The following is a 6,916-nucleotide window of genomic DNA, read 5'->3' as shown; positions in this document are numbered from 1 at the left end:
AGTATTTAATTATTATTTTTTTTCTTTCAGTTACGTTGACCTGACAGATGCAGAGCTATCCTGTTTATGTTAGTCCCTGCTCTGGAGAAAGTCTGGGGTGGATGTTAAAATGGTTGGGGAGACTGAGGGATGATGCTTTCCAGGATCAAATACTTCCATTAGGTTTTAAGAGTAACTTCTGTGCTGTTTTTTTTTCCAACTAGGGAATTTGCTTTGAAAGTGATCTCACTATATGCAAATTAATCCACAGTAAAGGTGAAATAGAAGAAGCTACTGATTTTTTTAAAAATCAAATTAATTGGAGAGAAACAATTTTTATTATCCCCTTCCATTTATGATTGTGAAGAGCTGAACTAGCAAATTAAGTTCTGCCTGAAAAGTTTCCCCTCTTGCAAAGGTGATTCATTTGTTTCCTTCACATTTGCAAAGTCGTTCATTATATAAAGCAAGGCTACCAGTGCTTTTATGACCACCAAGAAATGCCAAGTGACACCACAGTTCAACATTGTTACTGTGACAAGGAGAATCGGGCCAAATCCTATGAAAATAGGAGACTGGAGTCCTTGCTCAAAGTGGTCTTTCTACATTTGGGCATTTCCAGATATTTCTTAGAAGAGCTTGCAGTGACACCTGAAGGCCATGTAGTAGAAAGTCACTGATCTGAAAATTAGCACAGAACTGATCCTATGCCCTTCTCTCACTTCCCCTCTCTAGAAATATATTTTTCTCACGAGGTAAAGGAGCTACGTAAAAATTTTTCGGGAAGGCAGAAGCTGTAACCCCAGTTAGTTAATGGGATGTTATGCAATATGTAAGTGCTTGGAAATGGGGAGAGAGGAGGAGAAGGCTACCTGCAGGCTTCCAGCTTGGACTAGCATTCAGGAAACCAAAAGATGACTAACAATTTGTGTGCTGCTTCTGGAAGCAAGCAGTCTGGGAGCAGTTGCTGGGAGCACCATCTATTTCATGTGCTTTTTGATGGAACATCCACAATTGCATAATCCATAGGGAGTTGCCTGCCCATAGGTACTTGTTTGACAGATCTGTCACACTTCTCAGAAATCAAGATGCAAAATCCATCACTCACAGACATGGTATATGTGTATCAGATACTCTCTGGGGGATGAAGAGTCCATTAAACAGCAAGTCCCTAAACTCATCCATATGAAGAATTCGCATCTGTGACAGATAGAATATGGAGAGTCCCCATCGTCTAACAGGTGATCTGATTCTAATGCGCTACTAAAGCACTATAAATATTCATTTTATTTCACCCTTTCAGAGGCATGAGGGGGGGTGAGCCCAGAGGGATAGCAACTGCTTATGCAGAACATGAGCGAGAACAGCAGGATTATGTTACACGAGGGGGATCATGTCTCTAGAAGGCAATGGCACTCCCAGCACTGGAAGTTTGAGGCAAGCATATCATTGCCTGCATGATACAGAGCTGAAGAGATGACCTTCACAAAGAGGCTTAGGACAGAATTCTGTAAACTTTGCTGTATAGTAGAAAAGGAGTGAATTAGTCAGATGTAGGACAGCTAGCGAATCTCTATGATATGAGAGTACAGCAGAACTATTGCTCCTTAAAAGAGGTAGCCGAAGTGTGGAAATCAATAACATAAAGACAAGAGTAATTGGTTAGGTGAAGTCTTGGAGAATTCTCTGTTATGATCATTTTCTCTGTCCTTTACTCCCTAAGAAGAATGTGAGCAAGTTACCTACTTCATGCTGTTGAAGGAAAATGCCAGACATCCTGGTATACCTTCTCCATTTCTCATTGTGAGTCTGTAGATTCTTAATAAGTATGACTTTCCTTAGACTATGAAGACTGTTGGCAAAGACATGAGATTTGCACTGAGACTGGATTTAGAATTAAACAAGAGCTCAAGTACTGCCTTCATGGGTTGGTGTAGAATTCCCATGCAGGTTCAAGTCTGAGGTTCCTGAAAATTAAGGACAGTTTTGCAGAAAAGAATCATTCGTGGTTGTGGCTGAAGTTTTGGCTTTAGAGTATAACCAAAATAAAACCATGTAGAGGTTAGTCTAGAATCAAACCAAACTTCCATCAAAATTGAGAGGTATTTCAGATTTATATCCTGGCCCACCTACATTTCATCTTACCATGTTCCAGCTCATTTCTGTCATCTATTTGAAGCGCTGCAGGCGGTGCTGCTGTGTTCTAGCGATGCTAAGCTATCTGCCGGTGCTATAAAGCTCTGAGGTTGCATTGGCTGTTGCGCAGCGACCCTTCTGCACGGCGTGCTGCCGTAGTGTACTCACACACCTGCTGACCCCCGGGGAGGATCCAGCAGACGCCCTTCAGACAGCAGTTGGCCCTGACCTTTCACGCAGCCGTTCCTCGGCTGTCTCTGGGTTCGCAGGGAGTGGTGGCGGGACTGAAAAGAGCACAGCTGATCAGGGCGCTGTGCAATCGCGTGCCTGTACCCTGTTGAGATTTACTCCTGTAAAGTGTCAATGAGTATTTTACCGGACTTGCTAGGGGAAGAGCACAGGGTGGATTTAGGCTTGGGATACTCCAGAACTTCCCTGAGCTTTGCTGAAAAGGCACCCCCATGTGCATTTTCCAGACACTACCATCCTCAAACTCATGGGACAAATGTAAAATCTATGTTAGTGAACCTTCTTAAAAAGTGCCACGCAGCCCGATAAGTTTCTTTAACAGAAACAACCATTAAAATGTGATTTTAAAAAGTCTGCAATGTAGAAATACATTGCCTAGGTTGTCTGCCTCTGTGTGTATGTGTACCCTCTTTTATGGTGCAGCTGCTGAGCTGCACAATGCAGCCAGAATATTTCAGTGATGCCTGTAAAGCTTGTATAGATACTTAGCTCCCCTTCACCTCTTACTCGTGTTGTCTGCGATCCTTTTATCTCCCTTCAGCTCCTCTGTTGTGTTTTCTTTGCTTCACCAGAGCTTTCAGAGAGTAAATCAGATCAATTTCTCTCTCTTCTCTCTAGTCACGTTTCAAGAATCAGTCTTTACTTTCAAGGAGGTCAGTATTTCAGTTCTCCAAGATAAGGGCTGCAGCTACCAGAGAACCTCCCCCACCCCTCACCTGTGCAGGAGGCAAGACTTGTGTGAGTGCTGTCCTGTGGATGAATCTGCACTTTGCAGTGGAGACCTTGCAGCTAGTGCTGGCGCAGGTGGGACAGCCCGCAGGACGCAGCATATCCCTTTGCAGAGGTAGCAGCTCATTTTTGAAAGCAGTACAGTCGTGTGTGCTCACTGTCACCCCTCAGCTGATGAACTTCCCTCTGTAACACAAGCAGAAAGCTCATCCATGCAGAGGGAAGAGCTTTCTCGTGCTGTTTGGAGACTGGAGAAGACAGATTCATTCTTTTCCTTCTAAAGATGTTGCAGAGTATCACCACTCTCCACTCCGAGTACCAGCAGCACATCTTCAGCCTACCTTCTCTGTTTCAAAAAGAGAACGCTGTAAATTTCAAATACACTTCCTCCCTGACATAACCCTGACTAAACCCTATAAAAACCAGTAGCTTTGGAGGCACCTAAGCCCTTTGGAGATACCTAACCTCCTGTTTGCGCAGAGAGTGGCAGAGAGAACGACCCACTCATGGAGAGTAGTGATTCATGCCTCACAGGGTGCTCAGAAGCGGTGATGATGAACAGGCTAATAACACCCAGGAGATGGCCTGCCGTCGCTGCTGCCGTCATGGGACACTGTGTTATACTGAGATGTTACACTAGATGGTGCATTCGACAAATTGTTTGAAGAGATTGATCTGCCCATGCTGAAAGCTTCAGGCGCAAGACTGACCGTAACAAGCCCGTTTTCTGTGTACACACAGTACATCCTTTCCATAACTTTTCACAAAGTTAACCCTTCCGTGCAAGAGTTGAATGCAACCACAGCTGCCAAGGCAGAACTTTGAGACTTTGGCATTTGGCCTGTAGGTTTGGGGGATTTTTTTTCCAATCACAGGTCTTTGACTAATTCACAAGCCACTTAGAAACAAGCAAACCATAATGGCATATTGACTTTGAGGGATGCTTGAGATTGGATAGAGGAAAGATCTGGTAGAAAATATCTGATATTCCTTATTAACCTACATTGCCCATATCCCATCAATCTATGTGACTTGAATGGAACTGAAGATGTGCGCATATTGATTTATTCGCTGGAGAATAAATATTGATTTATTTGCCCCATGGCCAGACAGCTTTGCCATAAGGCAGCACTTCTAATGAGGAGCGCTGGCTTCCCTTCCTCTCCTCAGGCAGGAGGATTAGCCCACAGGCAGGCTGCGGGACAGCGCGTACAGGCAGGGACTCCTATGGCCAGGGGAGTAATTAATTCCTGCCCTTCCCTTTGGGTGTGTGGAGGCCCTTCTGCATTCAGGATTTGGGGCAGGGGAGTAGGCAGCGCAGCAAGCAGCACACGCATTGCTGGGAACTGTTGATGCTTTCACCAAGGAGCTCAGAAGAGCTGCCCGGGTGGGAGGGGTGAGCTGCTGGTGGGCTCTGGGAGCTGATGGTTGCAGATGTGTCTTGCAGGGAACAAAGCCAGAGCAGGGCAAGAGTGCTAAAGCGTGTCCTGCCTCTTTGTGAATCTTTCTTTGGGACGTGTATTATGGCAGAAATCACTAGGTGGTGCTGTTACACATAATTCCTACTCTTTTTCTTGGTATGCACACGTTTTCAGCCTTTGGAGAAATGGTTCTTGTTAGGGTTGGGTTTATGGTACCTCTTTGAAAAGCTGCTGAAATACAGGAAAGTAGCAGGCAGCAGTAGCTAGCTGGAAGGGAGTGTAGCTTCTCCAGACCCTCGTTTCTGTGCTTGGGCTGAGAGTTCTGGAGGAAGAGACTGACTGCACACAGGTAGCACTCCCACCTCTTCCTAGGAGAAGCTTGTGTGCTCAAATCCAGCATCCATCCCCATGGAAAACTCAGCTTTAAGGGTCCTAGATTTCCATTTCCTCTGGAATGACAGCAGTGTGCCAAGGCACAGCTCTCTTAGTTTACATGGAGAAATTCAGATGAATTTCACAGACAGGGAAATCGTAGAGGAGTTGCCTTCTAGGCAAGTGAATAAGTAGAATAATGTCAGAAGAGATTAGGAATTTCCTGAATGTGAATTTTTTAGAAAAGGAACTGGCTCAGGTTATAATGTATTTCTAAACTTTTTCTTATTTAGAAAGGCTTTTAATCATTTTAGATCTCAAATTTATTTTCTGATTCATAGAATTATAGAATGTTTTAGGTTGGAAAATACTTTGAAGATCCCCTAGTACCACCCCCCCTGCCATGGGCAGGGACACCTCCCACTAGACCAGGTTAGTCAAAGCCCCATCCAGCCTGGCCTTGAACACCTCCAGGGATGGGGCAGCCACAGCTTCTCTGGGCAACCTGAATGGTTTGGAACTTTTATTTTTGGGATTATTTAAAATAAATATGGCTTGACTGTTTTCATTTATTAACAAATGGGTATAGTTTAAATGGAAACACAAACATACGTATGAATACGTTGCATTTATTTAGGTAGATTCTACATATTGTAAAAATGTACACATAGATCCCATCATTCTATTCTCACACCAATGGTAACTTATAGGTTATTTTTGAGAAATCAGGCAATGAAACTCATCACTAACAGAAAGCCAAAACCCAGTCTATTCTTCTCTTAGCAACTAATCTCTGGAAAGCCATCCCACCTTTTTTTAACCTTTTATGTCCCACTCTTTGCCTTGGTGGTCTGGTTTAGGCCTCCATCCTTCAGATGTTTACTACTTACTGCATATGTAACCATGTATTTTAAAATTTTCAGGGTAGGGCCTTAGACCTTGCCTACCAGGAAGAAATTATACTGAATTAATTGTACTGATTTATAAATTGATTTAGTTAAATCAATGCAGCTCTCCTGAGCACTTTATATCACTTTAGTTTAAGTCACGAGTCAGAGAGTAACAAATCAATTCTGTTGGCGGAGAGCGAGAAAGATTAGACTGGATCTTCAGCCCTTCTATCTCAGTATTTATTAAGTTAAGGCCTCTTCAGGGGTTGTTGCTGTTCTCTTTAATTTTCGCTGCCTAATGGACCTGATCCAGCTCTTGATGGCATAAATGAGGGTTTTTCCATGACCTCCAGCTGGGAGCTGGAGATGGCAATATCTTTATTAAAAACCTACAGAAGCTTAGAATGACAAATAAGTCAAACCTGCCTCCTCACTGCGTACAGAGCTCTCAGATTGTGGCTCACATTGCAGAAATCATCTCTGCTCTGAAAAGTGTAATATTCTACATTCAGGGCAGGAAGATTCATGCTCTGAAGACAGCATTCTCTGCTAACATTATGCTCAGAGTATCACTATGCAAAGAGTCATAATCTGATTTGTTTTTCCCAACAACAGCAGATAAGTAAGATCTCACATATATTTTGAAAAGAGGATGAAAATAATCTTTTTGTCAGTCTCCACAGATTTTGTGCATTCATGTTGGATAGACTCGGGACTCGGGTTATTCCTGATTTTGTACTGGCTTAAGCAGAAACGAGACTCCTGTTGCATTCCCAAATCAAAAAGCACAGCTTTTACAAAATGCGTTTCGAAAAGTACTTGCTTTTTTTTGTTTTATTGTTCTCCTTCTCTACCTTTCTTCACACTTCTACAAACTATTAATATTAAATAAGAAGGATATCTGAGAATCTGCTGAACAAGAATATGCTGAATTCCACTCACTGAAAATTTTGCTTACTGTTCCCAAAGCTTCTTGTTCCTGGCTGTGGAGGGTAGCAGTGTAGGAGGAGTTGAACTCTTGGAGTGTCTGCCTATTCCAGAAAAGAGTAACTCACTTGTTTACAAACCTAAGATTTTGGTTTCGTGCGAAGTTATTTTTCTCTTTCTGAACTGAATGTTAATAAAGCTGTAAACTCTGTA

This window comes from Charadrius vociferus, unplaced genomic scaffold (assembly GCF_000708025.1).
Source record: "Charadrius vociferus isolate BGI_N301 unplaced genomic scaffold, ASM70802v2 scaffold436, whole genome shotgun sequence".
Classification (NCBI taxonomy): Eukaryota; Metazoa; Chordata; class Aves; order Charadriiformes; family Charadriidae; genus Charadrius; species Charadrius vociferus.
Note: the sequence above shows the minus strand (reverse complement) of the source record.